We start from the raw sequence: 23,222 nt of genomic DNA on the forward strand, positions 1-23,222 counted from the left end.
ACACACTTCTGCACCAGGATAAACAAAACAAAGCAGACACAAACAGCAGTGACAGCACCGGCAATGTAGGTGAGTTTTGTTTGTTTGCTTTGAAAGATTTATTTACTAATATCTGAAAGGCTTTCCTCTCCTGGTTCACTTTCCAAATGACCATAATGGATGGAGTTTAGCTGGTCTAAAGCAAGAAGCCTAGAGCTTCTCCCAGGTTTCCCGCACAGGTGGAGAGAGGACTTTCGTTACCCTCTGTTGCTTTCCCAGGACCTCCACAGGGAAGTGGAACAACTGGCACCCACAGGAGGATTAACTTGCCCTGCCATGGCTCTGGTCCAAGTTGGGTTTCTAACATCTGACTGGATCAGTGCATGAAACTTTGAGCATTTAGGGATAAAACAGATCCTGTCCAAGAAACAAAACTTTCAGAATCAGGCAGATGGGATAAAAATTCACTCACTTCACAGACTCATTAGGAAAGTTGATCTGCCCAAAAGGGCGAGGGTTCAGGCTCGCCCTTCTCCTCACATGGACTCATTTCAATTTATAGTTTATGATTTGTTTAGAAACTTCTACATCAAAAAAAAAAGTGGCGCTGTACTAGCAAGCTCCTCTGGAGGGACCTGTTCTTATGGCACACCAGGAAATATACACAAGCTTGACTGAAGATGAGCCCACACTGCAAACTAGTAAAGCCTTGAAGACCCAGAGTCTGTTCATGAGGCTTTTTTTTTTTAAATATATTTGACAAGTAACAGGGTTAGTTTTTCTCCCAAGAACTTCAGATGCCAGGATGTGTGAATAGCACCCATAAAATTAAAATGTTTAAAGAGATAAAAGACATAAAAACAGGGCCTGGTGCGATAGCTAAGGTCGTTGCCTTTTATGCACTAGCATCCCATATGGGCACCGATTCTAATCCCAGCAGCCTTGCTTCTCATCCAGCTTCCTGCTTATGGTCTGGGAAAGCAGGCAAGGGTGGTCCAAAGCCTTGGGACCCTGCATTAGTGTGAAAGACCCAGAAGATGCTCCTGGCTCCTGGCTTTGGATTGGCTCAGCTCTGGCCGTTGCAGCCACTTGGGAAGTGAATCAGTGGATGGAAGATCTTCCCCTCTGTCTCTCCTTGTCTCTGTTGATCTAATTTTCCAGTAAAAATAAACAAAGCTTAAAAAAAAAAACCCGCATTCTCATGTTTATTACATCACTGTTTGGACCTGTGTGTCTATTCACTGATCAATGGCTACAATAGAATGTAATGCATATAGACAGTGGAATTCTATTCAGCCATAAAAAGATGAAATTTTTTGTCATGGACTTTAGGTCAGGATAAAACTGCACCATCTCATTTCTCTTTGGAATCGAAAAAAATTTTCGTGGATTAAGAGTATAATGGTGATCGCAAGAAGCTGGGTGAGTAGGGATCAGGGAAATACTGGGAAATTTTGACTAATGAGAGAAGTTGTGGTTAGGTAGGAGCAAGGCTTTTGATTTTCTATTGTGCAATAGGAATTCTATAGGTAATGATAATGTACTGTGTTTCACTAAGGAAACGTCTAGAAGAAAATACTTCGAAGGTTTTTACCACTAAGAAATGTTAAATATTTGAGGAGGTAGATTTTTTTTTTTTTTTGCCCTGATTGGACACTATATATGGTGTACGTGTGTAAAAATATCACATTGGTACCTGTTGAAATTGTGTACGTTTTTTATGTTAATTTAAGACCAAACGAAATTTTCAAGTATTTTCTGTGCATTTTGGCCGTGTTCGAGTGGGTTAGACTTTAGGATCCTCTATTTTTTCCTCTCAAGAGCAATGTACTCCTGTTCTGAGCAGCTCAGCTCCCTGCCTGAGGCTTTCAGGATGCAGGAGAGGATGTTTCTGGCAAGTGGAACTTTGTAGACAAACTGGAGACTGGAGTTGAGGAGACTTAGGTCTGCTGCGTGGTGTATATCGTGGGACTTTGAACAAATAATATAATATAGTAGATTTGAAATAAATTTCTCTGCTTTTTATGAACCAAGTTATTTTTGTACCAGACAGGTAAGATAAGCAGGTGAAGTAGCAAAGAAAACATGTTTGTGGAACACATTTCATGTATGTGATACCTGATCTGATTACAGTTTTTTTATGGGCTTTATTTTTTTAAAGACATGGTTTGGGTTCCTAGCAATGCTGAGCAAAAGATAGTCATTTCCAGTGCAAACCCAGCCCCGACACATGGGTCATCTCCCCCAGCATCCCATACCTTGGTGGTGCATTATACTGCACATCATCACTCCAAGCCCATAGTGGGCATCAGGCTTCAGTCTGTTTTTTTCCTTAAAGAAATTTATGTTCATTCATTCATTTGAAAATCAGAATGACAGAGTGGGGAAAAGAGCACAGACAGGGTGATCATCTGCTCCCTGGTTCACTTTCCAAGTGGCTGCAACAACTGGGGTTGACCTAGACTGAAGCCAGGCACCAGAAACTTCATTCCCACGTGGGTGACAGGTCCCAAATCCTTGTGTCATCACCATCATTGGCTGTTTCCCAGGTGCACTGGCAAGGAGCTGGATAAGAAGTGGAGCCCCAGGGACTTGCACCTGCACTGCAGTGCAGGGTGTTTGAAGGTGCAGTTTAACCTGCCATTTAACTATGTCTTGCCTACTCCTTGACCTCGTTTTTGTTACCTCTATTTTGATGATTCAGACACATTTGTAATTGCTAACTATTGTTTTAATGTCACAAAGAATTATTTCACTGCCGTAAACACCCTCTGTGAACCACCAATTCATTCCTCCCTTGTCCATGTCCTGTAGCAACCACTGACCTCAGTGTCTCCAAAATGTCTTATGGTGGGGATCATGTGGTTGGTACCTTTTCATATTGGTTTCTTTCACTTAGTAATATGTGTCTAAAATCCTTTCGTGTCTTTTCATGACTTGATGGCTCATTTATTTTTTAGCACTGAGTAACATTCCGTTCTTTAGCTGTACCACGATCAATATATTCACTTTCCAAAGATCATCTTGGCTGTTTCTAAATTTTGACAATTATGAATGAAGCTTTATATTAAACATCCTCTCAGACATTTCAGTGTGGTTTTTCGTGTGGAGATGGTTTTCAATCTCTTTGAATAAGTACCAAGAAGGGTACTTGCTTGATCAAATGGCAAACGCATGTTTGGAGTTTCCAGAAATTTTCAATCTGAAGTGGCTATACCATTTGCATTCCCAGTAACAATGAAGGAGAATTACTACTGCTCCATCTTTTTGCCAGACCTTGGAGTTGTTGAGTTTCTAGATTGTCATTATCATAACAGGTGACTGGAGTTACACTGCTATTGTTGCCGCTGGTACTTTCCTCGTGACTTGTGACTGCAAAGCATCTTTCCATCTGCTTACTTGTTATCTGTGTATGCTCTATGGTTGGATGTTTGTCAGGGTGTTTGACCCATTACTTAATTGAGTAGTTTGTTTTGCTGGTATTATGGATGACTCTTTCTCCTAAATGTTTTTCTCATGGAGTTCAGTTCCTTAGCATGCTAATAGGAGGGTTCTGGGAGATAAGCAGGAGCAGGGGAGGTGGGGTTGTAAACAGAGTTCAACAGCTTCTTAGAATGGCTTCTCAAACCTTTTTCTTCCACAAAATCATGTGCTCCAAGTCAGGGATTTGATGTTTCAGGCTTCTGCAAATCATGGGACCTGGTTTTTGTCCAGGAACATGAAACACTAGAGATTTGCAAATTACTGTTATGTTTTTTTTCAGCTCATTTGTTCCTATATAGCTATATGGATATCTTCTTATCTGTGAGCTATTTCCGAAAGCAATTCAGACAGATATAATCCCAAGTAATGTCATTCTGTGGAAGTATGACTATATGAATATAATCCAGAGTATTCTTTATTCCAGGTACCTTCTGTTAAAAATATTAACCATCTCTTTGCTCTTGCTTCCCCAATAAGACTTTTCTGGATATTTGTGGCCTACATTAATCTCTTTAATTTTTTAGACTCTTTAATTATTTCTGTGTGATTTTTTTTCTCTAAATATATATCCTTTGGGATGACTTTCAACAGTCTGATTCTCAGTTTCTTCAAAGAGTGCTACTTTCTTCAAATTGATTCCTACATGACTGCTGAGTCCCCCCTGCTGAGTAGGATGTCCTACTTTGGGAAATTGTTGGGTTGAAATATCAAAACTGCCCCCACTATGTCTGTGGCATTCCCATTCATTAGGTTATGTACTGTGTAGTTAGAGCCACGATGGTCACATTTATACTCAACAGGCACAGATTTTAGCTGCTTACATAGATTTGACATTGCACTAGGGATTATGAGTAATCTGGAATTAATACAAAATATGTGAGAGGGTGTGCGTAAGTCATATGCAAATACTGTGCCTTTTTACACAAAGAACTTGAGTAAGAATGAATTTTAGTACCAGTGAGGCTCGCTCTCTCCGCTGCTACTCCCTCTTCCCTTTCTAGCTTCTTTTGCTTTCCATTAAAACATCAGTGCTATTTTTAGAGTGGATCAGAGCAGTATGTAATTAGATCAGTTAACTTCTAAAACTCACTGCAACCCCAATACATGGGTGTTGGTGAAGTTGCAAACTTTCTGGCATCTCCCTGTAGTGTAATAATCTTTCTCCCATAGGTTGTATGCCTGTTAAGAAGCAGAGGAATCTTATTGATTAGGCCTGGTGCAATGGTTCAAGTGGAGAATCCTCTACCTCCAAAGGCTGGGATCTCATATGGGCACTGGTTTGTGTCCTTGCTACTCCACTTTTCTCCAGCTCCCTGCTTGTGGCCTGAGAAAGCAGCAAAGGATGGCCCAAAGCTTTGGGAACCTGCACCCTTGTGGGAGATCTAGAAAAATTTCCTGGTTCCTGGCTTCGGATTGGCTTAGTTTTGGTTATTGTGGCCATTTGGGGAATGAACCAGTGGATGGAAGAACTTCCTGTCTCTTCTTTCTATAAATCTCCCTTCCCAATAAAATAAAAATTTTTTAAAAGAGCAATTATCATTGATTGATAAAAAATGTTGTATTTTGATGGTGAAATAGACTATTTGAAAATGTGATTGTAAAAAGATTTACAAGCATCACTGTATAGTATGTTTATAACATCCTATAGCACATCTTGTCGTTGAGGATTTTGTCATGTTAAATATGATTGGCCAGGTGGATTTCTTAATATTCTTGTTACGATGCAGAGGCATCATATAGTATGATGGTCTCTCACGAGGGAAACCCAGGCCTTTTCAGTTTCCCCACTAGCAACAACTGTGGATTCTGTACAAACAGCTACCCTAGAAACAGGAGCAATGAAGACACCCGAGTTACAGTGATTCACACGGCTGGAGAAGACTCCAGTTTTGTGAGATAACCATATTCTTTCTCTAGTTTCCTTCTTTCCTTCCTTCCTTCCTTCCTTCCTTCCTTCCTTCCTTCCTTCCTTCCTTCCTTCCTTCCTTCCTTCCTTCCTTCCTTCTTCCCTTCCTTCCTTCCTTCTTGTTTCAAAGATTATTTATTTATTTTTATTAGAAAGTCAAATATACAAAGAGGAGAGACAGAGAGAAAAATCTTCCATCTGTTGATTCACTCTCCATGTGGCTGCAATGGCCAGAATTGAGTCAATCCGAAGCCAGGAGCTAGGAGCCTGTTCAGGTCTCCCATGTGGATGCAGGGTCCTAAGGCATTGGACCATACTCGACTGTTTTCCCAGGCCACAAGCAGGTAGCCTGATGAGTAGTGGAACAGCAGGGACAAGAACCGGCACCCATATGGTTCAAGGCGAAGATTTAACCACTGGACCATCACACCAGGTCCTGGAATAACGACTTTCAAAGGAATTGCAAAATTACTAAGCATCATTGAGTGAGGCACTTAAAATGAGTAAATTTCAGAAAAATCATATTCTTTTTAAAATTCATTTTGTTTATTAGAAAGGCAAATTAGGAGAAGTGGACAGACAGATTTTTCACTCACAGCTTCACTCCGCAAGTGCCTGCAAAAGCTAGGCTGAAGACAGTAGCCAGGAATCCAATTTGTTCTCCCAGGTTAGTGGCAGGGACTCAGTACTTGAACGATCATTTTTGCCTCAGGGTATGTGTTAGCAGGAAGTTAGAATTAAATGAAAATAAAAATAAAATAAAGCTTTAAAATAAATAAATAAAGCTTTTCATCATCTTATTTAAAACAGGATGTGTTTATCCTAGAGCAAAACCACTAATTAAGTACTTGAAAACAGACAGTAAGGTACAGCTTTGCAAGGACATTCCTCAATGGGTATAAACATACAAATCCCAGGATAACGAATAACCCATTTGTAAATTGGCACTGAAGGATGGTGTTTAACCCATGAAGATAATAGCATGTGGCCTCAAAGAACCACTTGTGAGCTGCTAGAAATGGAAGCTTCCAAACAGTCCCTTGGGTTTTGTGTATGTGATTGCCCATTGTCCTGCTGTCTTTGCTAGGCCTTGGAACTGGTGTTGACAGCAATAGATAAAGTGATCCACCCTGTAATTTATCCAGCCAGTCTCATAAGAGCTGCATGCCTGCTTTGGTCCCACAACAGGAAAATGTGATGCTGGGATAGACACTGGGTTTTTAAATTTTTCTAACTTCACTGCTTGCAGTTTCATGTCTTCTTTTTCTTCTTCTTTGTTTTCTTCTTCTTTTAAAGATTTATTTATTTTTATCGGAAAATCAGATATAAAGAGAGGTAGAAAGACAAAGAGAAAGATCTTCTGTCTGTTGATTCACTCCCCAAGTGGCTGCAATGGCCGGAGCTGCATCGATTTGAAGCCAGGAGCCTGGAGCATCTTCTGGGTCTTTCACACGGGTACAGGGTCCCAAAACTTTGGGCTGTCCTCGACTGCTTTCCCAGACCACAAGCAGGGAGTTGGATGAGAAGCAGGGTTGCTGGGAATAGAACTGGCGCCCATATGGGATCCTGGTGCATACAGCAAGGACTTTAGGGACTAGGCTACCGCACTGGGCCCAGTGCCATGTCTTCTTACCAGTCTAGACTGTTCAAGTCTTTCCTTTTTGCATTTTCTTGAAGAAATGCATTGCAATCCCTAGTGCCCCAGTAGTTTGGTTAAGCATGAAGTGCTGTGACCTGGCCACCTTCACCTTCACCTTCATAATCTAGATGGGTTATTTGCATTTGTGAACAAAGGAATTCTTCCCCAAGAAGAGTTGGGAATCTCTCTCGCCTGACCAGCAGTCCTTCATTCAGCCACACTCCCCAGGCCGTGAGCCATACTGTGTGCTGCTGAACCTCCAGAAGCTTCTACATGCTTCTGGATGACGAAGTTTGGCTAGGAGTCAGAGCAGCACAGTGGGGCTGCCACTTGATAACCGTGGCATCACATAGCCGCTGAGTTGGCCCCAGGGCGTCCAGGGTGCCTGTGTCCCAGACCTAATCTTGAGGCTAGCATGCATTCTGTTGTGTAGTGTGGACCCACCTTCTAGGCCTGTTAACTCCCCTTGGGGTTGGAGGTGTCACTATGCCTCCTCTCACAATGGCAGTTGTGGGAGCCGCTGCTGCTATGGAAAGAGCATATTTGTGGCCACATGGTGTGTCCTGACTCTAGTCCCCTTCAAGAATAAAGCCACCCTGGCTTTCCCTGGTTTTCCCATCAGGATGTGCCAGCTGTTGGTTCTCAGCCGGATGGCCCTCATTAAAGCATCTGGTCCAAGGTCATATAAAACTGGGTCTGCCTGCACCCCACTGGAAGTAGAATGTCAAGACCATTTCCCTTTGCCTTTCAGTCGGTTCTCCAGCTTTGGATTATCCCCCCACCCGACTGTCTGTGGCCTTCAGCATCATCCCTCATTTTGTTGCTCACCATAGTTCTGCCTCCTGCCTTTCCTTGTCTCAAGTTTGATACTAAGGGCACGTGTTAATCAGCTTTCTGGGGCAAACATTGGGGTACAGTGCCTAAGCAGGCATCTGTGTTACCAGGATCCCATATGGGCACTGGTTCAAGTCCTGGTTATTCTACTTTCTATTTAGCTTCCTGCTCATGAGCCTGGGAAGGCAGTATCACATGGCCCAAGAGTTTGGGCCCTGGCACCCATGGGAGAGACTTGGATGAAGCTTCTGCCTCTTGCCTTCAACCTGGTCCAGTCCTGGTGTTTCAGCCATTTGAGGAGTAAACCAGTGGTTGAAAGATCTTGCTCTCTTTCCCTCTCCCTCTCTCTCTAGCACTACCTTTCAAGTCAAAATAAATAAAATGTTAAAATAAAGAAAAAACAATTAATCCGACTTCCTGCACATCAGACTCCCTTGGCTCAGAAGTAGCTTCCCAGGAAAACCAGCCTGCTCTGTCTCCCTCTGCTTGGCACCCAGCTCCTCTGCAGTGACCCCTCTGCCTACCTGGGTGCATGTATTCAGAGCCTCTGGTCACTTGCTGCCCATTGGGTTGGCCACCCTTTTTTCAAGTAATTCCTGGGACAAGACTGAATTTTCTTTCTTTCTTTTTTAATAATAATTAAAATATTCAGGATGAATTTATTTCTACTGGAAAGACAGACTTATAGTAAGAAGGAGAGACAGAGAGAAAGATTTTCCACTCACTGGGTCACTTCTCAAATGGCCACAATGGCTGGAGCTGAGTCAATTTGACGCCAGAAGCCAGGACATTTTTCTGGGATTCTCTCACGTGGGTGCAAGGTCCCAAGGCTTTGGGCCATCCTCTGCTGCTTCACCAGGCACAAGCAGGGAGCTGGATGGGAAGTGGAGCAGCAGGAACACAAACTGGTGCTCATATGGGTTCCAAACTTTTGGAGGTGGAGGATTAGCTAATTGAGTCACTGTGTTGGTCCCAAGACTGAGTTCTATTACTATAAATATATTGACGAAGATAAGGTACTGAGGCTTCAAGGACAAGTGAATTAAAAGCCGACTTGGCTGTGTTTTGTAGATCTGATAATCCTTAAATGATCTGATGTAATGTTAAAGCTATGTTCTCTCTCCTTATTTTGCCATAGCCTTTTCCAGTTGCAACTGGAAACTTGATTTTTCTGGAGAGATGCAACCTGCCTTCATTAACCTGTGACCACTCTTGCTCAGTCCTGTTGCTCTGGTTAATAAACACTCTGGGTTCAGGAGCAGTAAGATAAAATGCCACATTCAGAGACAGAAAGGATTACACAATAGCAAACTGCACTGACCAGTACAGGTAATTATTATTTCTCTATTAGAAAGAAACTTAGCTTAAAAAAAAAAACACTACATCAACTATAAGTATGTTTGCTTTAATGGTCTGGAGGGTACCAGGCAGTCTTGAGGGAGTAGGAGTGTTTTTTATGAAAGGTCGACTTTGCAGAGATTTTGGGCTTGCTGGACAAAGCCAGCTTTAGTGCTGCAGAGTGAACATTGAGCCCATTGAGATTCTAATCTGTGTTTGACTTGAGTTGGTGAGTTGGGGTTTCCTATACACTACTGCCTGATTTCATCTATGTGAAAGTTCATTAAGTGTGTAACAGGGTAACTGCTCATAATTCCTCCATTTACTTTGGTTAAGCCATTGTCCTATTCTGATTTTTTTTTAAAGTTTATTTATTTGAAAGGCAGAATTACAATAGAGAGAGGACACACACACAGAAAATCTTTTAGATACTGGTTCAGTCACTTAGTGGTCACTACGGCTGGTGGTGGGTGAGACCATTGCTTGTACATATTTTTTCTTCTTCCTACAAAGGGGGAGAGGAGGATACAAGAGGAGAATTTAGCCTCGAACCTGCCGCATTACTCGGGGGTGGAGAACTGCCAATCGAGGTCATCCCAGGATCCCCGTTGTGGAGCATTTTCTGAGGGTTCTGTTCATGTGGTTTCAACAGTTCTGAAATGCTGCTAGTATGTGCAAATCCTTCCAAGGTCGATTGGCTGTCATAGTCCATCTCTGAGTCTCCATTGTTCCAAACATTCGCTGTCAAGCCTCTCTAGGGTAGTTGATCAGTTTGTTCTGCCCTCTATCCTCAGCAAACCAATGGGTGTTGCAGCCCAGTCCAGCCCTGTCCACCACATGCTCAGCCCACATTCACAGGAGGAGCTGCAGCCCAGTCAAAGCGAGCCCAGTAACCACCAGAGGACTGGATCCCCAGCTCTGGTTTGGGTGCCTGGCAGCATGTACAGTGAACTTGTCTGGTCTTCCCCACATCCCATTGAGATCTCTGTATACGTCATCCCCAGCCCCACATTTATGATGATTCAACAAATCTAGTACACCAGAGAGATCCGAGTAGGGTTCTTCAGCTCACACACCTAGCACAAAGCACTGCCCAACATCCTTCTTCACCCTGACGTTGACTCTCAGGAGTCCTTCAGAGCTCACTTTGGCTGGCTGTGACCCTGCTTACCCACACAGCAGATCACCTGTTTGTTCACAGCATTTCCCTCTGTTGGAGTCCTGTGTGTTTGCTCTTCCTCATAAAATGTTGTTTCTAATGCCCAAGAAGGAAGAGAAAAACAAAGAAAACCTTATATTATTTACTGAGAATTGTATACACTCTTATCACCACAAACCATCCCCTCAGTTAGAAGCTTCATTTAAAATCTCAGCTGTAGGCCTGATGGTTAAATCCTTACCTTGTAAGCGCCTGATCCAATATGGGTGTCTATTTGTGTCCTGGCTACTCCCCTTCCCATCCAGCTCCCTGTTTGTGGCCTGGGAAAGCAGTAGCGGATGGCCAAAGCCTTGGTGCCCTGTACCCACGTGGGAGACTAGGAAAAAGCTCCTGGCTCCTGGGTTTGTGTTGGATCAGCTCAACTCCCGCTGTTGTGGCCATCTGGGGAACGAACTGGGAGATGAAAGATATTTCTCTCTGTCTCTCATCTCCATGAATATGACCTGCCTTTCCAATAAAAATAAATGATAAATCTCAGCTCCATTCCTTCATAAACATAGAGAAGATGCTGAAATTGCCTAAACCTCTGTTTTCTTCTTCAAAGGATGTAGACAATAATCTAGAGCTTCCTCCTAGGGTGGATGGGTGTTTTAAATGTGTGTGGATAACCTGGTGCCTGGCATACCGCAGATGCAATGAATACAGATTTTATCTTTATTATTTGATTTGAGATATCATGTCCATCATAAGGAATCGTACCATCACAAGGAAACACATGATTATCATTATGAAGATTATAATTAAGATAGAAACAATATTTACAATTAAAGGGCATCAGTTAGTCTTAACCAAGAGTTAAACTGCCAACTTATAGCTCATGTTATGGTCCGAAGAGGGAGAACTATTCAGCATCAACTCTCATCTGAAGGCCGCATGAGAAGAGAACAATTGAATTGATGACAATTTATGAGCTCAAAATTCATTCCTCAGCAAAAATAGCACAGTAGAGACTTCTTACATATTCTGCATTCTGAGAGGGAAGAAATAACTGAGAGAGAGACAAGGATGGTGCTGTGTGGGAGGATTTCCAAGTGGTCTAAGGGGAAAGTCTTCAGGTTGCTCCTTTGAAGTTAGGTTGGAATGTTTCTTTCCTGCCATCCTCCCTTCTCCTCAAAACAAAGACCTGATGATGTGCAGTGCATGTGTGATTTTTACTGAAAATAGGCAACTAAGAGAAAGCCAAGGAAATATTTTCACGGAGGGGAAGCCAACGTTGCTGTTGTTTTCTGTGTGGGTAGGATGTGCTGTGTTTATATTCTTGCCAGTCCATGACCCAGATGCAGAGTCTCAGTGCACAATCACAGCTTGATCTCATCTCCAGGGAGATGGATGTTCAAAGCAGGCAGGAGCTCCAAGAATAAAGATTTCCTTCTCTGGCGTGCATCTCCCTAATGGGTCACCAAGAAATTACTTCCGCTATTGTACTCAAATCTGTGTTTGTTTTTTACTTTAAGCTCTGTTCCTCTCATTGATCACATGTGAACATAAACTACAGTCCTTGGCACATTTTTCCTTTAGATTTGGGGCTGAGGAAGGAGATGTGCAGTGTGATGCAGTAGTTAGAATATAAGTTTATTATATTAAGAAATATATATATAATATATGAATATAGTATATATCCATATATACTATACTATATATACTATTATATATATACATATATATGATATATATATATATATCATATATACAATAGTATATATATATATACTATTGGGGCCAATGCTGTAGCATAGTAGACTAAACTTGTACTTGTGGCAACAACATCCCATATGAGCATCAATTCTAGTCCTGGTTGCTTCACTTTGTTATTTCTTTTCTCTCTTTTTAAAAGACTTATTCTTTTTTTAAAAAGTTATTATTGGGAAGTCAAGGAGATACAGAGAAAAAGATCTTCCATCTGCTGGTTCACTCAGCAAGTGGCTGTAATTGCCAGAGCCGCGCCAATTTGAAGCCAGGAGCAAGGAGCTCCTTCTGGTTCTCCCACGTGGGTGCAAGGTCTCAAGGCTTTGGAGGGCTAGGGTCCCAGGTTGACATATGTGCCAGGCACTTGAGACCCTGGTGGGCAAGCTGAGTTCTGGGCTAGCACACCATACCACTGGTTGGCTGTGTCCGGAAGGCTGGGCTGGAGAAATCATGAGCTCCTGGGCACAGGGACTGTGGATTGATCAGGGCAAGCAGTAGGAGCATGCGTGTGAGGGAGGGCAAGTGAGCGAATGTGTTGCAGATGATGAATGATCTCTGAGGGACTTCCATGAACAGGTCCACCGTACTCACAGAACTGGATCTCCGCAGTGGCTTAGACAGAGCAGTGGACGGCATGCCCAGGTGCACATGGAGGATGTGGCAGTCCATTGGAGTCTGCAGAGGACATCTGGTTCCATGGCAGAGGCTCACAAATCCTCAGGCCATCTTTCAGTGTCTTCCCAAGTACATGAACTTGGAGCTGAATCAGAAATGAAGCGGCTGCAACTCGAACCAGTGCTCGCAAATAGTGACTTAACCTTCTGTGGCATAACCTTTGAGCCCAAAGCACAAGTTTAGAATCAGATGGACCATATTCAAATCTTACTGGGGCTCTTTCATATTCCAAGTGTCAGTTTCTTTGTTTGTTTGTTTTTTTTTTTTTATTATTATTGTTGCTTACATTGTATTATGTAGTACAGCTCCATAGGCGCTGGGGATTCCCCCCACCCCTCCCACACCCCTCCCCCCATGGTGGATTCCTCCACCTTGTTGCATAACCATAGATCAAGTTCAGTTGAGATTCATTGCTTGCAAACACATGCCTAGCATAAAGTTCCGTGTCCTATTGTCCAGATAAGTTCAGTGGCCTCTTGGGGAGACCTTCTATGGTCTGAAGATAGGTCTAACAGAGTAAAGATCCGGTCAGTTAAAAGCCCCAACAAGGCCTCAGTATCATTATACAACATTATGGAATTAATTGACATAGTATTGGGTAAACAATATGTTAAAAATAATGCAAGTTCCATTCTTCGAGACATCTGGGTTGAGACAGTATCAATGACAGGTTCAAAAAATAACAAACAACCAAACAAAAATTACACGTTAAATCAAGGCAAACATGTGGTATCTAATCTTTTGGGATTCACTCATTTCCCTTAGCATTATAGTTTCCAGTTGTGCCCATTTAGCCACAAAGAACTGCATTTTGTTTTTTTTAATAGCTGAGTAGTATTCCATGGAGTAGATGAACCAAAGCTTTCTTATCCAATCTTCTGCTGATGGGCATTTTGGTTGCTTCCATGTTTTTGCAATTACTGATTGTGCTGCAATGAACATAGGGATGCATGTTGGTTTGTCGTAAAACAGGTGTTTTGGATATATTCCTAGGAGTGCTATTGCTGGGTCATATGGTATGCAGATTTTGAGTTGTTTGAGTGTTCTCCAGACTGATTTCCATAGAGGCTGTACCAATTTGCAGCTCCACCAGCAGTGGAGTAGGGTTCCCTTTTCCCCGCATCCTCGCCAGCAGGCGTCGTTGGTGTTCTTGTTTATGTGGGCCAATCTTGCTGGTGTTAGGTGGTACCTCATCGATGTTTTAATTTGGATTTCCCTTATTGCTAGGGAGCTGGAACATTTTTTCATATGTTTGTTTGCCATTTGGATTTGTTCCTTTGTGAAATGTTTGCCCATTTCCCGTGCCCATTTCTTGAGTGGCTTGTTCGTTTTGGTTTTTTGGTTGTTTTGAAGTTCTTTGTATATCCTGGAAATTAGCCCCCTATCGCCTATATCGTGTGCAAAGATCTTCTCCCACTCTGTGGGTTGCTTTTTTACTTTGTTGATTGTTTCCCTTGCTGTACAGAAGCTTCTTAGTTTGATGAGGTCCCATTTGTTTATTCTGTTCTCAACTGCTATTGCTTTTGGTGTCCTTCTTAGAAAGTTGGGACCTACTCCTAGGTCTTGCAGGGTATTTCCTACATTTTCTTGCAAGAGTTTGAAGGTTTCTGGATGTAGGTTTAGGTCTTTTATCCATGTAGATTGGATCTTGGTGTATGGTGATAGATGTGGGTCTATCTTTTTGTTTCTACAGGCTATCAGCCAGTTGTCCCAACAACATTTACTAAAGAGGCCTTCCCACTTGCTTGAGTTGTCATTGGTCTTTTTGTCAAAGATTAATTGGTTGTATTTGTGTGGGTTCCCTTTTGGAGCTTCTATTCTATTCCATTGATCTTCCTTTCTGTCTTTGTGCCAGTACCAGGCTGTTTTGATAACCACTGCTCTATAGTATGTCCAGAGGTCCGGGATTGTGATTCCCCCTGCTAACTTCTTATTTTTCAGGATGGTTCTAGCTATTCGTGGTTTTTTGTGTTTCCAGATGAACTTTTGAATCATTGTATCCAGTTCCATGAAGAATGTTTTGGGCAATTTGATTGGAATTGCATTGAAAATGTATATTGCTTGTGGCAGTATAGACATTTTAATGATATTGATTTTGCCTATCCAGGAGCACGGGATGTTGTTCCATCTTTTGAGGTTTTGTTCAATTTCCTTTTTAAATAGTTTGTAGTTTTCTTCGAATAGGTCTCCTACGCTTTTGGTTAGATTTATTCCCAAATACTTCATACTTCTCTCAGCTATTTTGAATGGTATCCTGTTGGTTAGATTTTCTTCCATCTTGGTGTTATTTGCGTACACTATGGCTGTTGATTTTCGTTCGTTAATTTTGTACCCCGCCACTCTGCCAAACTCTCGTATAAGTTCTAGCAGTTTCTGTATTGAGTCTCCTGGTTTTTCTATGTATAGGATTATGTCATCTGCATATAGTGAAAGCTTGACTTCTTCGTTTCCTATACGTATGCCTTTGATTTCTTTTTCTTGTCTTATGGCCTCTGCAAGTACCTCTAGGACTATGTTGAATAGCAGTGGTGATAGCGGGCACCCTTGTCTTGTTCCAGATCGCAGTGGGAAGGGTTCTAGCTTTTCTCCATTCAGTATGATACTGGCGTTGGGTTTTTCATAAATTGCTTTGATTATGTTGTGGATTTTCCCGTCTATGCCTACTTTGGCTAGAGTTTTTAGCATGAAGAGGTGTTGGATTTTGTCGAAGGCTTTTTCTGCATCTATTGAAACTATTATGTGGTTCTTGTTTTGCAGTTTTTGGATATGGTTTATAACATTTATGGATTTCCGAATATTGAACCATCCCTGCATTCCAGGGATGAATCCTACTTGATCCGGATGAATGATCTGTCTGATGATTTTTTGAATTCTATTGGCTAGGATTTTGTTGAGAATTTTAGCATCAATGTTCATCAGAGAAATAGGTCTGTAGTTTTCCTTCTCTGATGGTTCTCTGTCCGGTTTTGGGATTAAGGTGATGTTGGCTTCATAGAATGAGTTTGGGAGGGTTGCTTCCTCCTCTATTGTTTTGAAGAGCTTGTAGAGGATTGGGGTTAGTTCTGTTCGGAATGTTTTGTAGAATTCTGTAGTGAAGCCGTCTGGGCCTGGGCTTTTTTTCGTTGGGAGATCCTTGATGACTGTTTCAATCTCTACCTCGGTTATGGGTTTATTTAATTCTGCAGTTGCCTCCGGACTGAGTTTTGGTAGGTGGTGGGAGTCCAAGAACTTTTCTATTTCTTGGTGGTCCTCAAATTTGTGGGAGTACAGTTCTTTGTAGTAATTTCTAATTATTTTCTTAATGATTGCAGTGTCTGTTGTTATGTTGCCTTTTTCATCTTTAATGCTATTGATTCTCACTTTCTCTTGTTTTTTTTTGGTCAATCGGGCCAGTGGAGTGTCTATTTTGTTTATTTTCTCAAAAAACCAACTTTTTGATTTGTTGATTTTATGTATAGTTTTTTTGATTTCTATTTGGTTTATCTCCTCCCTTGTTTTGATGATTTCTTGTTTCCTATTGTGCGTGGGACTCTTCTGCTGCTGTTTTTCCAGATCCTGGAGGTGTGAGGTTAGTTCCTGTATTTGGCGTCTTTCTTGGGCCTTGACATGCGCTCCGATTGCGATGAATCTACCTCGTAGCACTGCTTTGGCAGTGTCCCACAAGTTTTGGAATGTTGTATCAGAGTTTTCATTGGTTTCCATAAATTTTTTGATCTCATCTTTAATTTCTTCTCTGACCCATTGTTCGTTTAATAGCATATTGTTCAATTTCCAAGAGTGCCTATACTTCCTGGGGAGTTTTGAGTTGTTGATTTCCAGTTTCATCCCATGGTGGTCTGAGAGGGTACATGGTATGATACTAATGTTTTGGAAGTTGTTTAGATTCGCTTTATGTCCTATCATGTGGTCGATTCTGGAGAAGGTGCCATGCACCGCTGAGAAGAAGGTATAGTCTGTGGCCTTAGGATAAAAAGTTCTATATATGTCTACTAAGTCCAGTTGTTCTATTGTTTGTGTGAGCTCTGTTGTTTCTTTGTTGAGTTTTTGTTTCGTAGACCGGTCCATTGTTGTTAGAGGTGTGTTGAGATCGCCTACAAGAATTGTGCGGGTGTCTATGTCTTCCCTTAAGTCTGTAAGTAATTGCTTTACGTAAGTAGGTGCATTAAGATTCGGTGCATAAACATTAATGATGGTGATTGCTTCTTGATGGATCTTTCCTTTCACCAGTATAAAATGGCCTTCCCTGTCTCTTTTGATGTTAGTTAGAATGAAATCTATCTCGTCTGAAATTAGGATAGCTACCCCAGCTTTTTTTTCTCGTCTATTGGCGTGAAATATCTTTTTCCATCCCTTCACTTTCAGTTTCTTTGCATCCTTTCTGGTTAGATGCGTTTCTTGTAGGCAACAGATGGTTGGGTCTTGTTTGATGATCCATTCTATTAATCTCTGTCTTTTGATTGGTGAATTTAGACCATTTGTGTTGAGAGTTAAAATTGAGAGGTTGCAATTTTGTCCTGCCATGTGATTGTGTTGTGTGTGTGTTGTTGCCTATGTAATTGTCTTGTTCGTGTGGCCTTTAGTTTGGAGACCTTCTTATTTGCCAACTTTGTTTGTGATTTGCCTCCTTTTTGTCCGGGACTAGCGCATTTCTAAGGAGACTTTGCAGAGCTGGTTTTGTGTAGACATATTCTTCTAGTTTTTCTTTGCTATTGAAGTATCTGATTTCGTTCTCATATACAAATGAGATCTTTGCTGGGTAGATTATTTTTGGTTGACAGTTGTTTTGTTTCAGGACTTGGAAGATCTTTGTCCATTCTCTCCTTGCTTGTAGGGTCTCTTCGGAGAAGTCAGCAGTGATTCTGATGGGTTTTCCCCTGTATGTGATCTTTTCTCTACTTCGTACTTGTCTCAGGATTCCTTCTTTGTCTTCATTGGAGTAGAACTTGAGCACCGTGTGTCTGGGTGAAGATCTCTTTGGATCATATCTGTTGGGAGTTCTCTGTCCATCCTGTATGCGGGGTGGATTCGTGTTCCAAGTGTTTTGGAAGTTTTCCCGTATAATTTCATCAAGCACTGCTTGCATCCCAGATTCTCTTTCTACTCCCTCGGGGAGGCCGATGATCCGAATATTCAATTTTCTAAGGTAATCTTTCATCTCTTGCATCATTTTATTAGTTTTGCTGAGGTTTGTCTCCAGCTGTTTAATTCGCTGGGCACCTTCATTTTGTGTGTCTTCTGTGTCAGAGATCCTTTCCTCTGCCGCATTTATTCTGTTGATGAGGCTTTCAATCTTATTATCTTGGGCATCCAGTTTGGTTTTGATTTGTTGTATTTCGGTGATTATGCGGTTCTGGAAGTCTTCCAGCTTTGTGTCCACGTCTCTGAGAAATTTTAGCATTATTTTCATCAATTCCTTTGCTGGTAACACGTCCATGTCTTCATCTCGTATCGTCGATATTGATAATGGCTTTTGGCCCTTGTTTGGTGGGGTGCTGGCTCTTTCATCTGGAGCACAACTCTTTCTGGTGGTTTTTCCCATTGCGTTGGTGTATTCTGGTGGGGCAAATGGACCCGTGTGTTGAGGGGCCGTCAGGTGCTTTCCTGTAGAGATTGGAGCCTGCAGGCGTGGTGTTGCCAGGCGTGGTAGTTTTCAAGGCACCGTTGGTGCGTTCTCAGGGCCCGGGGCTGTAGAGCACCACCTTGGGGGCCCAGTGGATTCCAGGCACACTCTGGGCACCTCTTCTACAGGTGTGACACCCCAGGGCGTGGAGGGATGGAGGCGCTCTCTGGGTGTGCCCCCTGCACGGGAATCCACAGGGCTTAGAAGGTTTTATGTGCTTTCTCCCTGCGTTCTCCGTGTCAGGGACTGCAGGGTCTTTCAGAGCCCACCTGGTGCGTCTCCCACACACGGGACTGTGGGTGAGGCACTTTCCAGGCGTGGCTCTTGTGCAGTGAATCCACCACTCGTGGTGTGTGGGTGTTCAGAGCCCCTGCTCCCGTGTGGCTCCCCCACACAGGCCCTTAGCGGAGGAGTGGCCCAGGCGCCCTGTTATAATGACTTCACGGCAGGTTCGCACCGTGTGAGTATGGTGCTGGAGTTTTCAGAGCTCTCCTGGTGGGTCGCCCACACTCAGAACTGCGGGATGGTAGGCGAGGAGTGAGCAGTTCACTCTATGGGAGTGGTACCTGCGTGTCAGGGACACACAGCGCTACACTTCCCAAATCTCAGAGGTCTCCTGACACCTGACACCTGTGCTGCGGAGGCGGCTGCTGCAGGCGGGGCCGCCCAGTCCGCTCGGTGCAGCGTTCAGAGTCCTCCCGGTCCTCCACCAGGCGGGGTGTGGGGGACTCCAGACCCTTGCCAGCTGTCTCTGCGCACCGAGCCGCACTGGCCCCCTCAGCGCAAGAACAACCGAGGCGCCTTCCCAGGGCCCCTTCAGCCACCAACACCACTGAGCGTAGTTCCCAAGGCCAAGACCCGACAGTTTCAGGCTGCCTGCCCCGCGATCTCAGAGGCTGTAACCTCAGCATGGGTCGAGGAATGCGAAGGCTGCCACGTCAACCCCCCCCCCCTCACCAAACGTCCGGCCGCTGCAGTCTGCCTCCGCCGCTGTTGAGGGCCTCCCGCCAGCGACGATCCCCCTGATCTCCCCGCCTCCGAGCTGGCCGCGTCTCCCGTCAGGCCGTTTTCAAAAGTGACTCAGCAGGTCTGGCGTGGGATGTCGGTTTCTCTGCCTTTGCCCTGCTCCGTTCTCGTTGTTCTTCCGAGTTGTGTGGATCTTTTTGGCTCCACACTGTCCCAGGGAGCTTCACGGACCTCTCCCTGCGGTTCCCTGCTGTTCCTCTTTGCTGCTTCTGTAGCGTTCTATCCCTCTCTCACTAGACGCTCACTCACAGCCTTCCTCCTACGTCGGCCATCTTCCTCCCCTCCAGTTTCTTTGTTTGTAAAATGGGAATCATAATGACACCTGTCTTCTGGAGCTTTTGTGATAAACAATGAGGCAGCACAAGAGGCATTGAGGTAGGCAGGGGGTTGGCAAGGAGGCGCGGAGGTCGCCATGGCTTCCCCACAGCCCCACCTATGCTGCAGCCCTTCTCGCAAAGCCCAGTTCCTCTCCTATTTCCATGCAGCAGAATGCCAAAGCCACATTGGTTTCCCCACTGTGAACCCATGCCAGCTAAAAATAATCAACAACATGGCTTCCAGCTGTATCCCTGTGATTGCCTTCAGATAATTATGATATCATTTTCATAAAAACGACCTTGGCTGACACACCCACTTCCATCCTGCACCTGACTGCAAAAAAGGCATAGACAATGGGTAATACTCAAGCCGTGTCTCCAAGTCTGCCACTTATGAATATGCAATCACACTGGATTCCAGGCACGACTCCCCAAAGCCTCTAGATTACATGAAGGTTGAAGCCAAGGTCATGGAGTACAGCTCTCTCTGGAACAGACCCACACTCCTTCCTGAGGGTATACTGCTCTTCATGCTTCTCTATTGACCTTTATCCATGACTTGGTTTCCACTCCTTCTGGAAACAAGAATCTGGACCCAGATACCCCATGCCAGTGTGAGTTCCTTAGGGAACTAGTATAAGCAATGGTTAAGACTAGAAAGATTTCAAAGCCACTTAAACAGTCTCATCTCCGTCAGTACTGTGTGATATTGGAACTACTGGGGTCAGTGTCTGTATTTATAGAATAGAGATAATGACCACTCCTGCCTCACTGTGGTAGCTAAGATGCAATGATTGAAAGACGTGGTTTCATACAGGCATTTGGCACAGCAGTTTCGATGCTGATCAGGGTTATCCTTATCACATGTCAGAATTCCTGGGTTCATGTCCCAGTCCTGCTCTTCATTCCAGCTTCCTGCTAGTGGAAACCCTGGAGGGGGGAAGAATGGGGGAGAGCAGCAGATAATGGCTGAAGAACCTGGGTCTCAATAACCTGCATGTAACACTGTTTGGAATTCCTGACTCCTGGCTCTGGCCTGGCCCAGTCCTGGCTATCGTAAGCACCTAGGGAGTGAACCAGATGCTGGAAGATCTCTATCATCTCTCTGCTTCAAATAAAACTGTTAGGAATAATCATCCATGACAATATATACTAACAAAGTACTGTGTGTTTAACTGCTATTGATCAATGTTATTTCTTTTTTTTCATTTTTTATTAATATTTTTGACAATCTTTACGTAGTTAATTAGGGTAAAAAGGTTCAAGGGCTATAGGAAAGTGGGTCAGTCTATTATTTCCATATTGTTTCCTTCATGTATCTGAGGTAAAGGGGGATATTAAGGGAAAGGCCCCACCCAGTTTCCCACCCTCCCCAGGTCCCGGATGTGGGGCGTGTTCTGAGATACTTGCTCAAGTGGTTTTGATACTTCACCAGTTATGAATTGCTGCCAGTCTCGCCACTCCAAGCATGATGAGGTCGTTGAAGAATCCACTGATTGACATAGTCCATCATAGAGTCTCCATTTACTCAATATTTCACTGCCAACATATAGCTGAGGTGGTTGATTGACTTGTTCTGTCTTCTGTCTTTTCTTGGTTAGGGTTCTAAGTTCGGTGTTTCGATTGGGAAGATCCCCAAAGAAACTTTGTCTGAGGTGTTCGATCAATGTTATTTCTTGGTCTTCTCCAATGAGAAGCCCACATTTCTTTAGTTGTTTCTCACAGAGATTTTTTTCCCATCCTTTCACTTTTTCATTGTTCTCAGCTTTGGTCATGGTTATTTGTACTTTTCTTGTAGCACTCATCCCCTGGGAGAGATAGTGGGGGGCAGAGTCCAGCGCACATGGAAATAAGTTTCCTATATGGTCTGGCCCTACACCAGCGTGACAGTCACTGGCCTACCTCCCTCTCACCAAATCCTCACTGTCAGTTTTTTATGTAAGACTGTTGTTCTCCAATTGGTTTGTACCTTGGAGAAGCCCTGGATCTTATCCCAGAAATTGATTGAGTGGTAAGAAGTGAGGTCTGCTTACTCAGATGTTTAACCTCTCCTTAGGTGATTATAAGGTACATCCAAACGTGAGAACCACAGCCTAAGTTACAGTGGGTAATAAATCAGTGCAGACACTGGGTGTCCAAATTTGTAGAAGTGTTATCTCTGTGGGTGAGTGCCACGGAGGAGGAGGGGCTGAAGGACATGGATAAATATCCCATCCTGAACATGTGAGCATGAATATTGCTTATGTCCTTTTTGTTCAACTCTATTTTCTGATTTTTTTTCTTTTTTACCAAGTGTGCATGGAATTTGAAATACAAGATAATAAAATGAAATCCAATTAAAACAACAATACAAGAGTTAGGCTTTAGATTTATATGGAGTTTTTTGTTAAGGTTTTGTGTCTTATTTTGAGCTCATTATGCTTCCCTTTTGACTATGTTTCCCTAAGAGTTTAATTTGGGTTGAATGAAATCTTCAGCTCACAGAAGGATGGTCATGGCAGCCTCATGGAGACTCACTAAAGGGGGTGAGATGGAGGTGTTGGGGGGCCAAGAGGTCCAGGTTCAAGGACAGATGTGGATCAAGATTAGCTGAGGAGTAAGATTTATTAACAAAGTGACAATCTGCCCTCAAAGGGGCACAGGAAAGCTATAGACTTAGAGGTCAGCAAAAATTTTTTTTTCTGCCAAGGGCTACTTGGATATTTATAACATCATTTGTGGATCATATAAAATGGTCAACTTAAAAATTTGCCTACTGTGCTTGCTTCGGCAGCACCTCCACTACAATTGGAATGATTTGGAGAAAATTAACATGACCCTTGGGTAAGGATGACACACAAATTCGTGAAGTATTCCATATTAAAAGTTAAAAAAATCAGCCCATTATAGCTTGAATTTTGATTCTTGCCTGTGGTTGCTGTGGCAGGGCCAGAATTAATGATTTTACAGGCCTTAGATAGTTCATGGGCCAGAAGTTCCTCGCTCCTGCAGATGGAACTGCAGTGCACCACATGCGGGGTCATCCCTTTATGTCACCTGGGGAAGCAGGAATGGTCTCCTGGAGAGAGTTTCCCAGGAAGGGTGGGGGCTTGCAGGAATGCAGTGATTGCCCATTTTCAGGAAGGTTTGGAAGTATCATAGTATCACTGGATGTAAGGAAGAGCCTCATAACCTCATTTCTGGGTTCCCTAATTAGGCAGAGCTTGTGGAGGAGACCCTGAAACTTAGTGGCTAGGACTCTGTGTGACATTTTGTGCTGGGCATGGGCAGTCAGTCATATTGGGAAGAAAAAGTCCATAACATCCTACAGTGACAGGCCCAGACTTCCAGGCATGAGTCAGTTTGCATCTAAATTAAATATTGAATGGCTTTCAAGCCATAAGCATTGATCTTCTCTTAGATCTGTTGCATTTTGCCGGAATACGGGAAGGCTGAGATGCTTAATTTTGTGTGTTTATGTAAATAACCCCTGATGTTTGATGTGGATCAGAACAGCTTCT

At 43.3% G+C, this 23,222-nt stretch overlaps 1 non-coding gene across 1 annotated transcript; it reads left to right on the forward strand.

Moving 5' to 3' along the window:
• Positions 1–22,479: 22,479 nt before the first annotated feature.
• Positions 22,480–22,586, forward strand: LOC121145141. Its single transcript, XR_005881941.1, has one exon. It is a non-coding gene; the product is annotated as a U6 spliceosomal RNA (small nuclear RNA).
• The last annotated feature ends 636 nt before the right edge of the window (positions 22,587–23,222 follow it).

This window comes from Ochotona curzoniae, unplaced genomic scaffold, assembly GCF_017591425.1.
Source record: "Ochotona curzoniae isolate NIBS_2020 unplaced genomic scaffold, NIBS_Ocur_1.0 scaffold_3208, whole genome shotgun sequence".
NCBI classification, from domain to species: domain Eukaryota; kingdom Metazoa; phylum Chordata; class Mammalia; order Lagomorpha; family Ochotonidae; genus Ochotona; species Ochotona curzoniae.